The sequence below is a fragment of the Eretmochelys imbricata genome, chromosome 10 (assembly GCF_965152235.1).
Source record: "Eretmochelys imbricata isolate rEreImb1 chromosome 10, rEreImb1.hap1, whole genome shotgun sequence".
Lineage (NCBI taxonomy): Eukaryota > Metazoa > Chordata > Testudines > Cheloniidae > Eretmochelys > Eretmochelys imbricata.
Window position 1 is genome coordinate 37,955,623 of NC_135581.1, and position 15,308 is coordinate 37,970,930.

Consider the following 15,308-nt stretch of genomic DNA (forward strand, 5'->3'; position numbering starts at 1 on the left):
CGTTCCCACGCCAGAAACGCGGGGCTCGCTAACCCAGCCGCTGGCCTGGGGCCAGTGCTACATCCAGCAGATGGAGGTGCAAGAAGCCCTTCCGTGGGCAGCTCTGGGGTAATCTGTCCTTCCCCTCCTGGTGTCTCATAGTGAGAGATGGGCGTAAAGCGGATGCATACAGGCACACACCCTTCCCCCCACCAGTACATCTTTCCTGCTGCAACGCCTGGGGCTTGCTGTCTAATTTGAGGGGAAGTGCTCGGGTTCAGGGCAGGCAATGATACCTTGCCCTTACACAACACCTGATGGTTTCAGATAACAGCATTTTACAAGCACCAGCCAGTTCTGTCAGCAATCTATTATTACCCAATTTTGCAGATGGGGAAGCTGAGACCTTAAACATCTTGCTCCAGGTAACAAAGTGAGTCAGTGGCAGAGGACTAGAACCCAGGAGCCCTGACTACCAGTTTCCCCACCCCACTTTCTTCTAACCTCTAGACAACACTGCTTACCATTGGGTCTGCTAAGGGCAGCATTCCCTCATCAATGGACACAGGACCCTACACCATCAAGAACATAGCTACAAAAGTGAAATGTATAATATAAATAGTAACATACAAAAGCCAGTAGGAGAACACTTCAATCTTCCTGGATATTCTATAACAGATTTAAAAGTAGCTATACTTGAACAAAAAACTTCAGAAACAGACTTCAAAGAGAAACTTCAGAACTAAAATTCATTTGCAAATTTAACACCATTAATTTGGGCTTGAATAGGGACTGGGAGTGGCTGGCTCACTACAAAAACAGCTTTGCCTCTCCTGGAATTGACACCTCCTCATCAATTATTGGGAGTGGACTACATCCATCCTGATCGAATTGGCCCTGTCAACAGTGGTTCTCCACTTGTGAGGTATATAATGCTTGCATCTGTAATTTTCACTCCATGCATCTGAAGAAGTGGTTTTTTAACCACGAAAGCTTATGCCCAAATAAATCTGTTAGTCTTTAAGTTGCCACCGGACTCCTTGTAGTGTTTATGTATAATACACACACTAATTGATGCCACTGTGCCCCTGTTATCTCCCATGGCTCCCAATCTGATTATTAACAGAGTAGTTACAGTTAGCTATAGATGTAGCAGTTAATTATTATTACTAATTATTACTACTATTTTATTTATTATTACTATAGGACCATAGAAGTGCATGCCACTGCACAGAACAAATCAAAATCCATTCCCTGTCCTGAAGAGATTACAGTCTAGGGCCCCAATTCTAAAAAGCCTCAAACTCTTAACTTTACACAGGACTTCTCACATGCTTAAAGTTAAGCATGACAAGCAAATCTTTGCAGAATCAGGGCCTCCTGTCAAGAGGAGAACATGAGGAGGAGCTGACAACATTGCAGGGGTGAGTGGTGGGGAAGCACAAGGGAAAGGATAAGATGAATATGCCATCACATGGGAAGCTAAATGTGTCTATAGTGGATAGAGAAGTGGGTTTGGACCAGGGGCTTAAAAAGAGAGAGTTCATAAAAGACCTGATCAGAATCACAGATGCCATAAGAAATGTTGCCCGAGGAAAGTAAGATCTGTGTACTATGGCTTCCACCTGCAGACGCTCATGCTACACAATGCAAAATTGTTCAGGGTCTCTCCACTGACTTGTATTGTCATTTACACCTATGCAAAGTGAGTGTACAACACTGCCAGTTCAGATTGGTAGTGTTTCATACTCACTTGGCATGTCCAAATGGCAACACAAAGTGCAAAGCAGTGGAGAATCACACCTGTTATGTCCTTGGATGGGAAGGCAATGCTGCAGTGGAGAAAAGAGAAAGGATGCCAAGCTCACTGGAGAGGCTGATCTTCTGATACTCTTGAGGCATAGCAAAAGGTACTAGAAAAGGGGAGGGAATGTTTCATCTGGTGACACTAACATTTTATATAAAGATGTAATCTGTCTGACTGCATACATGATGCTCTAATAACACTGTGTAGTCTTGTTCATTTGGGGTTTCTGCAGACACATCACTTTAGGTGGCAGTCTCCTTAGTGCTCACAACTTAAGCAGGGGCTTGCTGTGTCAGCAACTGGACTGCAGACCTCCACAGACAATTCAAATGATGCAGAAGGGGAAGTTGATGTCAGGAGGTAGCACTATTCAGTGCTGACCCAATGACATGGCACAGTGTAAATGTAAAATCAGAATGAGCTTGGGCAATGTTTCCATCTTTCAGTTTCCCCATCAGTAAAATAGGTATGAGCCTTACCTACCTTTGTAAAGTGCATCAACAAATATAGCTGAAAAGTTCTGTGCAAATGGATACAAGTGGATAAAGTTGGTATCTCCAGTTGTATAGAGCTACTACCACTATCCTGGAGCACAGGGTCAGTACTAACAGGGAAGGGGCCTCTTACTGAATGACTTGAGAAAGCCCATTTTGATTTTACAAGACAGTAATGGTGCTTGATAGGTTCAGCTGAACTGTGGCAAAGAATAGCTTGTCCACATATGCAGTGGTGCTGGAACAATTTTTATAATGGGGGTGCTCTAGGTGGGAACCATATATTTGGGTTGTTATTACTACTTCAAGCCAGGGGATGAGGTAGCACCCCCAGCACCTGTACTTCCAGCACCTAGACAAAGAAGGGAATAGTGGTGAGTGTTGTACTCATGTAACCCTTCTGCCAGGTGGAGCCAGCAGCAACAAGGGCCGGGTTCAGTATCTAGGGGTTCCGTTTCAACAATACAACACAAAACCGGCTTGAGCCCCCACCCAGTGACCTGGGACAATTACACACCACCCCATGGGCACCTCTAAGAGGCAATACTTCCCCTCTCACAAGCACAGCATCTGAGTAGAGCAAAAGCTTTTAATAAAAGGAGGGAAGTAACTCAGCATTAATTTGGGAAAACACTGCAACTAGGGTTCATAAACACAAACCATGAGCAAAAGACCCACCCCCAAGTAAGTTGAGCAGTGTCCTTTTCCCCTCAGGATCTTAAGTCCAGCAGCCCAAAAGTCCCTTTGACGTGCCTGTCCCTTCTCTGTACCACACTCACGGTTGCGGTTCTTGGCCAGCGCAGCCCCAGAGTTCAGAGGTTCAACTGAAGAGTTCACCTCCCACCCTGTGTGGAGGGGGGGGAGAGTAAGGAGGCACCTTACATGCTCCACTGCTCAGGGACTCACTTGTCACCCCAACAGCCAAGCCTCTGCAGGGCACTGCCCTGGTCTTCCCCACCAGCCTCCCCACTGGCCGCTTGCCACGGCTCTCTGCCAGCTGCCTGGATGGCTACTCACCAAGATGGTTTCAGGGCCCCCCACCACTTAACACAGCTTTCAGCTGTTAATGGAGAGAGCCTCACTGTTGGTGCACACTGCGCAATCTCTTGAGACACTGTCCCAAAGTAGGTCTAATACTTAGACCTAGGTATCAGTGATTTCAGCTCTGTAGCATGCGACAAGACTCTCAATTAAATCTAAATGTGCTCTTTTATTATACCATGGAGATGGGATGGGTCAAATAGTGCCTGGGGCCCACACCACTAGGTACAAGTACCCATCCCCATCCCCATCCCCATCCCCATCCCCATCCCCATCCCCATCCCCACCCTCTCTCAACTCACTGGGCTTTGGAACCTATGTTCCCTGCCTAGCAAGTGCCGTTGCATTGAGGGTGAGTCCCTCCATCGGGCTATGCCAAGTATAGTTCTGCTGCCCTTGGTTCACACAACAAGGATAACCCTTTATTACTCCTGCCCCAATAACAAGGAGACTGGGGATCCAACACCAGCTACAAGTGATCATTTGGGCAAGCAATCCCATCATGCTGAGCACCTAGGCAGGGTGGGTGTGTCCATGCAAACGAGATCAGCTTCTGAAGTCTTTTTCCATAGCTCACCACTAGATGTCAGGGGAGAGCTCGTTCAGACTCTGCTTACATCCTCCCCGCAGCCATGAATTTGTCGTCCGGACAAATCACACTCCATATTATACCAAATTCATTAGTTCCCCCCAAAGGGCCTCAGGAAACCTACTATGGCTTACACAAGCCTGTGAACTAAGTGTATTGGTTCTTCACTTGCCATGCCAGGTGCATCATAAGTTAACCGGCTTACTGGCCTTATAACCCTGTCCCGCCTATTGAGACTGGGCATTGCAGAGGCAGGGAGGACATCTTCTTGGGCAAGGGATGGTGAGGGTTCCTTTGAGGATCCCTCGACTACTGGCATAGGCCCCTGCATCTCTGATTCTAATAGTGGAAGGCCCAAGGCATCCAGGACACCTTAGGGACACCTTAGGGTTAGGTTTTAGGGCTGAAGAAGTGGTGCTCTCCCTCAGTTCAGCTGATTGAGACTGAAATCTCATTTCCATTCAAGGATACACCATGGTAGTGTCTTCCTCCTCAGACTCCCTTTCAGATGTGCTGAGTAGGGGTAGATTAGCCACAGAGGGCCCACTGTCCATGTTGGATGGTGGCTTTGGTCTAACATGTTTGTTCTGCCCAGTTGCCATGTTGTGGTCCACTTCATAAGGGGGGTCTACCAACTCCCCCACAGGGACTATGTACAGTCTGTATTTGCCCTGACCCTACTTCAGGATTAATCTTGTAGACCAGCAGATCTCCCAGTTTTTTCACCCCCTGGTAAGGTATTGCTTTCCATCCGATGGCTATCTTGAGTTTGCCAGCAATACCCAAATTTTGTAGCAGAACTCTATCCCCTGGATGGAGCTCCTGTGAATACACCCTAGCATCATACCGATGCTTGTTACGGTCTGAGTTTTTCCAAGCTGCAGACATAGCTAAGCGATAAGTATCCCGTAGCTTTTCTCTTAGTTGGGATACATACTGCTGATGAGTCTCATGGCTATCTCCATCCTCTGATATGCCAAAGCACAAGTCTATGGGTAATCTTGGTTCTCGCCCAAACATCAAGAGATATGGGGTGATTCCCGTAGCATGGTTCTTTGTGGTGTTGTAGGCATGCACCAAAAACGCAACATGCTGGCTCCAGGTTGCCTTCTGCTCTAGCTGTAAAGTCCCCAACATATCTAACAGAGTTCGAAGAAACCTCTCTGGCTGAGGATCATCTTGCAGATGATAAGGCATTGTTCTAGACTTTTAAATTCCTGCTATCCTCCGCACCTCCTTCAGAAGGTGACTCTCAAAGTCCCACCCCTGGTCGGAGTGTATCTGAGCTGAGAACCCATACACCGAACAGTATTTCTCCCACAGCACTCGAGTGATGGCGGTGGCCCTCTGGTCACGTGTGGGATATGCCTGGGCATACCATGTAAAATGGTCAGTCACTACTAAAATGTTCCCAACGTTCCTCTTGTCCACTTCTAAAGACAAGAAGTCAATGCATATCAGCTCCAAATGTTTGCTGCTGGTGATATTCTTCAGATATGCAGCTCTAGTGGGCAGAGTTTTCTGTTGAACACATTGAGTGCATGTCTCACATTTCCTATGAATGTCTTCCACCCTCCGGGACGAATAGAACCTATTATGAATAAGTTCCAGGGTCCTCTCCATTCCTAAATGTCCAAAGTCATCATGCAGGGCCCTCATGGCCAGGGCTCTGTACTCTTTTGGTAGCACTAGTTGCGTTCGTTGCTTTTGTAAAGGGTCAGTGGTAATTTGGTGCAGCAGTCCCTGAATCAGTTTTAGTTTGTTCCATTCTCTCAACAGTATTTTACTCTCAGGGTTAGGTGGGATAATTGCAGCAGGGTTTGCCCCTCCCTTTTGGCAAGTAGTGTATCACAAATTTCAGTATCTTGCAGCTGGGCTTCTTGCCAGTCAGCCGCATTGAGCATAGGCAACAGAGATTGGTCCAACACAATATAATTCACTGAGGCAGATGGCACACTTTCAGGGGCAGACCTAGAGCTTCTGCAACACACCCATGAAGGCTTTCATAGGCCTCTGGCTCTCAACGACTTACACTACAAATAGCTCTCACTCCATCCATAGGTATCACAGCAACTTCCGATGCCTGCAGATGCCAGGACAGTAAATCTGCATCTACATTGCTTCTCCCTGATCAGTACTGAATGCTGAACTCAAAGCTTGCCAAGGCGGCCATGCATCTCTGCCCTGTAGCATCCAGCCTAGCACTTGTTAATAAATAAGTCAGTGGATTGTTGTCTGTCCACCCTTGAAACTGAGCACCATACAAGTAGTCTTGAAATTTCTCACTAATGACCCATTTCAAGGCCAAGAACTCCAGCTTGTGGCTGGGGCAGCGAGTTTCACTATCAGACAGCCCGTGGCTGGCAAAGGCTACAGGTTTACAGCTGCCTTCCACTTCCTGGTATAGGACTGCTCCCAGACCCTCCAAACTGACATCAGTATGCAGGATAAAGGCTTGCTGGGTCAGCAAAGACTAGCACTGGAGCATGAGTTAGACAATTAACGATTTCCCAAAAACCCATTTCACATCTCTCATCCCACCATGGTCCAAATGGTTCTAAAGGGCAATAGTGTCTCTGCTCAGGAGCCTTTGGGGACCTCCCCTTATTCTTGACCTTAGATTTGTTCTTGCTGGACTGGTACTACTGGGTAAGATCATTCAGGGGTTTTACAATGGTAGCATAGTTCTTTACAAATCTGTGGTAGTAGCCACTAAATCCATGAAAGGTCTTGAGTTTTCTGTGATTACTTGGACATGGCCATGTAGTGAGGGCATCTACTTTGTCAGGATCAGTACTCACACCCTCTTGAGACACAATGTGACCCACATACTTCACCGAGGTTCTGCAGAACTGAATTTGTCAATTGAAAGCTTCAACCCATAGGCTTCCAACTGATCTAGAACTTTAAGAAGTCTTTCTTCATGCTCCTCCAAGGTTCTTCCAAACACAATCAGGTCATCCAAATAAACTAACACTTACAGTAAATTCATGTCTCCCACAACTTTCTCCATAAGATGTTGAAATGTAGCAGGTGCTCCAGAAATCCCTTGGGGCATGTGCTTAAATTGATAAAACCCTAATGGACAAATGAAGGCCGTCTTCTCCTTATCTTCTCCCAGAGGGACCTGGTAGATCCAACTTTGAAGATCCAACACCGAGAACCACTGGCTCCCCAACAAACAGTCCAAGGCATCTTGTACCAGAGGCATGTTGTATTGGTCAACTACAGTGCACCTGTTTAGGGTGCAATAGTCGATACACATCCAGATTTTCCCATTCTTCTTAAAGACCACCACAACTGGAGAGGCATATGGGCTGCGGGACTCTGTAATGATACCATTCGGGATCAGCTCTTGAAGATAATGCCGCACATCTTCAATCTCAGAGAGAGCAATCTTCCTAGATCTCTCCCTGAAGGGTCTTGTAGCCAGATGTGATGTTTCACTCCTTTTGCACATCCCACGTCCCACTTATGCAGTGAGAATACCTTGGATCTTTTGCAAAGCTTCTTCCTCAGATGATCCTTTCACTTCTCAGACAATGGTGAGTTTCCAAAGTCAAACTTTGCAAGATCTATTGCCGGAACTTCAGCATCACTCTGGGGTCTCACGATGGTTTCAGGCTCAAAGAGGTCTGCTATCTTCTGCCCTTGTTTCACAACCACATCATGGCTTATTTAATTAGCAATCAGTTTAATCAGCTTTTCCTGGGCTTCAGCAGGTATGGTTATGAATCCACTGGGAACCAGCACTCCTTCAGGGAGCCCTCCCTCAGCCGGCTGCTCTACCATTGCTAATGTTCCTGTTCTGCCTTTTAGGCAGGTATTCATGACAATCACCTCCTTTTCTGTCATTGCAGGCACCACGAAGGGGGCCATGCCCATGTACTTCAGTGCTCCCACTGGTGAATCAGACGTCATCTTTTTAGTGTCCTCAATTTTTCTGTAGGCTGCAGCACAATGTGTGTGGATCACCAAGGTGTTCAGGTATTGGTCCCCTGCTCACTGTCTGCAGTAATCTGCGAGTACCTTAAAGAGACTGGAGTTGGTCCCTATTAGCCCAGATACATCAGAGACCCTTTTAGGGTCAGGGCATATTAAGGCAGCAGTGTCCACCTCTTGTCTTACCCCAGAGATCTCCTCTCGAAATTCCAGGCGCACTATGACTGTAGGGGCAAGGTTGCGGAAGATTGGCAAGGAGCTAAGTGGTGGACTGAGTATGTGACTGGATGTAAGCGGAGGATGCAGGCAGTTTCAATGAACTTTGTCCAACAGACCCTGCCAAAAGATACTGTAGCATAGCTCAGCATATTTTTGCCTGTAAACAAGCCAGTTTATGTAATAAGCATAAATTATACATGTAAGAATGTAACCGGCTGTTGATCCCACGTAACCCCGAGATAAGCGTGGAGAATATAGCACCGCAGAGGACTCCCCTCTGGTGGAGTCCTGCCTGGTCAGCTGTCCCGAACGGCCAGAGTCCCCTGCAGCCCCTCTGTGCGTCCTAGGGGCTCCCCGTGCAGATTGGAGCATAAGTTCTTCCTTCCTTCAATAAAGCATAGTTTACTATTCTTAAGCCTGAGTGTCCGCCTTTCGCTGGTATCTTCCCCCCAGCCCTTGCGGGCACAATTGGCGTCACGAACAGGATACCAGCGGAAGGATGCCTCTTTGGGGAAGGAAGGATAAGGGGGAGGTAGAGAGCTGCATCCCCGGGTGCCCCTCCACGGGATGGTGGGCACTGGTGGCTCGCAAGCTGCTGTGGTTGGTTGTCCCCACCGCATGGCCGGCGTTAGAGCAGAAGCCGGGGGTTACCCCAGTTAGGCTGGAGGAACTGATATCCAAGCTCTGGCTGGACAAAGTAGGACCCACGGAGCGAAAAGCGGTGGGGGACCTGGGATGGGTCTTCCTGACTTCGCTCCGCGCGGTGGATGAGGTGCTGCTGGTTCAGCGCCAGAGGATAGGAAGATTAGAGGCTGATTAGAAGCAAGCAAACGAGGCCCGCTCACTAACCCAAGAAGGTGAGGTTTTTCACAGGAGTGGGTGGGTGAGATTCTCTGGCCTGCGTTGTGCAGGAGGTCAGACCTAGATGATCATAATGGTCCCTTCTGACCTTAGTATCTATGAATCTATGAAGTCATCACTAGTACGGCTGAACGGGCTGATCGGTTAGAGCACTGCTGCGTGGTTATGGCAGCTCACATTGCAAACCGCCGGTGGCGAAAGGGAGGACGGCAAGACGTGCATCCCCTTGCCGTACGCGCACTGGTATGCAAAAGCAACTGGGATCCAGAGACCTGGGATGGGGACATTTGGGAGATGATTGAGGACTAGTCCTCCAGGGAGGGGGACAGTGGGAAGGCGGGACTGTACCCACAACTGCGGCCCGTTGTCGAGACACGATACGAGGGACCGCACAGGGAGAACGATCAAATGGTAGGAAGGGATTTTATCCGGGAATATAAATCCTTCGAGATACAGGATTTCGTGCAGTGTTTCAAGCAGCGTCCCAAGGAGTCGCTGCTGGCCTGGCTGCTACGGTTGTGGGATGATGGAGCAGATGCGATTACCCTTACCCCCGCTGAGCTAGGCAGGATGGGCTCACTCACCACAGACCCCCCTCCTTCGTAGGAGTCTCAAGATAGGGGCCAACTCGGAGGCGAATTATCCATATCCCTCCCTCATGGCATGGTTGACCATGGCTGTCAAAACCATCTGGAGCTCACCCACAGACATGGATGATGGGTTGGAACAGTGGACCTCCATCCCAGAGGGGGTTAGCCAGCTCCGACAGCTGGGCATGCTCACCGGCATCTTTGCTGAGCATTTCGAAGGGCCTGACGTCATGGAGCTGACCCGTACCATCTGCACCAGGCTTCTGCGGAACACCCCCCCACACACCTCAAGGCAATGATCCTGCCGATGGTTGGGGAGGCCGTAGGGTAGGTGGGGGATGCAGCACAGCTCATGATGCAATTAACGGAAATTGACAGTATGACGAAAACCACAAAGCCGCAGCAGGTGAATGTGAAGCAAAAGGAGAGGGTTAGCCGCAATACTATGCTGAGAGACCTACTGAAAGCAGGGATTCCCCTGGGGGAAGTGGATGGGAAAACCAACACTGAGCTGTTAAAACGCTGGTTACAGCTTAAGACGGAACAGCATACCAAGGAGAGGGTAGGGGCCCTGACGACAGGGGGGCCCCAAAACAAGGTAGATGGCACCCCCCAGCAGCCCCAACCGTCTGCCCAGCTGGCAGACTATGTTGAATGGAAGCTGCCCGCCCAGTATTGACGGGGTGGTGGGTCCCCCTCGCCCCCTGCCCTGGAGGTAAGGCGCTATGTAGTGGGGGACCACCACCCTTATGTCCCAGTAGAGATCTACTGGCCTAGCGGGGGGCAACAATGAGTAATGGCCCTTGTGGACACAGGAGCAGAGGTGACTATATTGCATGGCACCCCACCCCGTCAGGGCCGGTCGGTAACAGTGAGTGGCCTTGGAGGGGCCGACATTCGGGCCGCACCGATGCAGTTAGGGGGTTCCTTGTACCCTAAATCTTTGCTGGATCAATGGTATTCTCTAGTTCAGCCATCTTCTGTGTCTGGACCTGCACTCGTTGGGTAAGTTCCTCTTGGGGATTCACCGTCAGTGCCTTGGTTGTTCACATGGATGCTATGCCAGTTGTCTGGTGTGACTGAATCTCCCAAACGTCACCAGCTGCCTGCCTCTCCTCCTCCTCTCAGACCTCTTTTATTAGCTGAGAGTAACTAGGTGGATTTTCTTGTCGTTCCCTTAATTGAAGGTGGAATAGGATTGGGTTCTGATATTGAACTCCTCTCACAACCTAGTCCGGTCCATTTGCTCAACAGCCACTGTTCCCCTCATGATGTCCACTGCTCACCTCATGATGGCTCTCTGTAATAATTTCTCCAACCTCTGTATATAGGCAGAAACCTTCTCACTCACAGATTCAGCAACCTAGGCTTTCAAAGAGGATGTTTATTTATACATATCCCCCACCATTCCCCACCCTCAATGGCAATGAAACAGACAGGGCTCCTGTCCTCAAATAAAGCAACAGCCGCACCGTGTAACTTCTAGGCTGAGCTGTCACTAGTAAAATCATATCAGTGCAGAAAAAGAACCACTCCTGGGGCTATGAAAAACTGAGGGCAGTTTTCTACAATGTTATTTACTCCATTTTCACAGAAATGGCAATCTGGAAGCAAAAAGTAGATAGAATTGCACCAGTTTGCTTCTTTGCACAATTTTCCTTGTAGGCATGTTAGTGTGAATGTTTCACAAAAATGGGACCAATTCTTAAGTTTAAAAAAAAGCAAAAATGATATTTTATCTATCTCTACTCAGTGTACCGCTAAGACTGCTTAAATTAGTTATATTTTGTAACATGCACACAGGACAATCCAATATGTTCCTTCAGAATGACCTTTTTTGGATTAAGAGAACATCTAATCTAGAAAGAACACGAAAGAAAGTCTCCATAACATAGCAATGTGTGTGTGTGTCTCCACTATAACTGTTGGCTCTGAAGTGAACACAAACCCACTGCACATCTCTGCAGACAGAAAAATCCTTAGAGATTTAAAGGTGCAACACACTGAAAACAAGGGCATAACAGTTACCTGGTTAGACACACTACAAGATGTGCTGCATTACCAGGGCTGTAGCAAAGAGAGTGAAATGTCTACTGCAATGGATTGGCTTTGTTGCAGACGCTACAGCACATGCAACTTTATGTAAGCAGCCTTAGTGGGATGGAGGACTCCTGATCTCATATTTAATGCAGGTGCACAATGGCGAGTCTTCACTTCAGCACATTCCAGCCTTTTGTAGAAGAGTCTCATCTCCTTTCTAACCCGAATAACATGTGAAGAAGGTGAATAGGAGTCACAGGACTTTTCTTTGCTCCATATGTGTATCAGTATGGCCTACTGGAGTACCGGACAGGAGACACAGATTCTGCTCCGCCTCTATCACTGGTTTGCTGACTGACCTTTGGAAGTCACTTCATCTTTTCATCTCAATTTCCCCATGTGTAAAATGGGAATAATGATACTGACCTCCCATTGGAAAGCACTTTGAGATCTAGCAATTAAAAGTGCTAGATAAGAGATGAGTATTAATATAGAGGAGATTGGCTGGAGTACCTTCCTCCACACCTTTCTTTACAAATCAGGGGGGAAATCCTACTCTCAATAACACCCCTATTACTCCATTCTGTTTATTAGGGCTTCACAGATGTAAACGAGTACATAGTTTGGCCCAGTGCATTCAAGGGGCTAAGAGGTGAAAACACTTAACAAGATTTTGCAAGGTCTTACCAAAACATCCAAGACTATGCTTCAATTTAGGAGGGCAACTGCTGCTCCTGAGAGGTTTCACCTTCCTGACAGCACTAGAACAGAAGTGGGATTAATGCACCCAGAGTAGGTTCCTGTGGACCTGAATGCCAGGCAGTCAGCACTTTGTACTTTACATGACATATGCTGGACTGCACCAAATACAAAGACATAGAGTGAGGAATTAACTTCTGGCCTGCTTCCAGTGAGGCAAACCTTCCTGTAAGTATGAAGGTGATGGCATCATGTGTATTTTGACAGAGAAGATTCCTGGGCTAGAAGGAATGCCCACACTCTCCATGATAGGCCTGGATAGGGTTGCCAACTTTCTAATCGCACAAAATTGAACACCCTTGCTCCACCCCTGCCCCCTGACCTGCCCCTTTTCCAAGGCCCCACCCCCACTCACTCCATCCCCCCTCCCTCTGTCACTCATTCTCCCCCATCCTCCCTCATTCACTCATTTTCACTGGGCTGGGGCAGGGGATTGAGGAGCAGGAGGGGGTGAGGGCTCCAGCTGGGGATGTGGGCTCTGGGGTGCGGCCAGAAATGAGGGGTTCACGGTGCAGGAGGGGGCTCTGGGCTGCGGCAGGGGGTTGGGGTGTGGGAGGGGGTGAGGGCTTTGACTGCGGCTGTGCGCTCTGGGGTGGGGCCAGGGATCGGGGTTTGGGGTGCAGAGGGGGCTCTGGGATCGGCCAAGGGGTTCAGAGTGTGGGAGGGGGCTCTGGGCTGAAGCAGGGGGTTGGGGTATGGGAAGCGGTATGCACTTTGGGCTGGGAGTGCAGACTCCAGGGTGGGGCCAGAAATGAGGGGTTCAGGGTGTGGGAGGGGGCTCCAGGCTGGGGCAGGAGGATGAGGTGCTGGGGGGGGTGAGGGTTCTGGGTGGGGGTGTGGGCTCTGGGGTGAGGCCAGGTGTGATGTTGCACTCCATATACTTGCAAAGTGTGGGCCATTAACAGTGGTTTAGAATCTTGATGGCTCCCATTGACCAGGACAATTGGTTGTAAATGGCTCTGTTTATTTGTAAGCCTTCCTGTGTTCAAGTGAGTCAGGCCAGAAAGAATGGAGGCTTGGGATCTCACAGGACATGTGACCATGTCACCTAGTACTGGAATCCATTTTAAACCTGATGCTTTTCCATTTAGAAGGAAGAGTAGGAACCCAGAGAGAGACAAAGGATTCCCACCTTGTGCCAAAAATATAAAAGGGGGTGGAACAGAACAAAGGGGTTGCCAGTCATGAGAAATCCCCTAGTTACCACCTGAGCTGGAACTAACAAGAACTATACCTGGGGAAAGGATTGGGCCCAGACTAGGAAGGATCTAGTCTGTGAAAGAAGATTATTGGAACATCTCTGAGGGTGAGATTTACCAGTATTCAGTTTCTTAATGTATTAGGCTTAGACTTGCATGTTTTGTTTTATTTTGCTTGGTAACTTACTTTGTTCTGTCTGTTATTACTTGAAACCACTTAAATCCTACTTTTTATTCTTAATAAAATCACTTTTGTTTATTAGTAAACCCAGAGTAAGTGATTAACACCTTGGGGAGCAAACAGCTGTGCATATCTCTGTATCAGTCTTATAGAGGGCGGACGATTTATGAATTTATTCCGTATAAGCTTTATACTGAGTAAAACGGATTTATTTGGGGTTTGGATCCCATTGGGAGCTGGGTGTCTGGGTGCTAGAGATAGGTGACTTGCTGAGCAGTTTTTGGTTAAAGTCTGCAGCTTTGGGGGCATGGACCAGACCTGGGTCTGTGTTGCAGCAGACTAGCATGTCTGGCTCAACAAGGCAGGGTTCTGGAGTCCCAAGCTGGCACTGGAAAACAGGCACAGAGGTAATTTCAGCACATCAGGTGATAGTCCCAAGCGGGTCTCTGTGACTGAACCTGTCACACCAGGGATGAGGGGCTTGGGGCACTGGTGGGGACTCCAGGCTGGGGCAGAGGGGTTCAGAGTGCAGGAGGGGTCTCAGGGCTGGGGCAGGGGCACGGGAGGGGGTGTGGCTCTGGGAGGAAGTTTGGGTGTGGCAGGGGCCTCAGGGCAGGGGGTTGGGGTGCGGGAAGGGATGAGGAGTGCAGGCTCCAGGTGGCGCTTACCTCAGGTGGCTCCCAGGAAGCAGCCAGCATGTCCCTCTGGAAGAGGGCAGCATTATCTCCCATAAATGTAAACAAACTTGTTTGTCTTAGCGATTAGCTGAAGAAGAAGTAGGACTGAGTAGACTTTTAGGCTCTAAAGTTTTGCATTGTTTTGTTTTTGAGTGCAGTTATATAACAAAAAAAAATCTACATTTGTAAGTTGCACTTTCACGATAAAGAGATTGCACTACAGTACTTGTATGAGGTGAATTGAAAAATATGGTTTCTTTTGTTTATCATTTTTACAGTGCAAATATTTGTAATAAAAATAATATAAAGTGAGCAGTGTACACTTTGTATTCTGTGTTGTAATTGAAATCAATATATTTGAAAATGTAGAAAAACATCCAAACATATTTAATAAATATCAATTGATATTCTATTGTTTAACAATGGGGTTAAAACTGTGATTAATCACAATTAATTTTTTTAATCATGATTAATTTTTTGAGTTAATGGTGTGAGTTAACTGCGATTAATCAACAGCTCTAATACTAATACTCAAAGCATTAATCTTATAAACTTTAATTTGGGATATTTACAAATTATGTACGGTATGTATTTCATGACTTTTAAAACCAAAATTTGTATGTTTGGATACTTTAAGTATTATATCCAGATGCACAGAAACTCTATCTTTAACTTGTGTATTAGATAATTTTAACACTGGGACCTCCTGCTTTGGACATTTTTTCGATGCTTTGCTTGGAGTGGCAGGAACGCGACTCTGTCTTGTAACTATTTATTTTGGAATATGTCTTATTGAACCTGCTGAATGCACACAGGGCCATGGCAGACAGTGTGGTGTCTGTTGGGACACACAGGGCCATAAAAGATGCTGGATGGGACACGTGGAGCTGTGGCAAATGTTGGGTGCTGCACTGCTATGTGGGGCTGTGT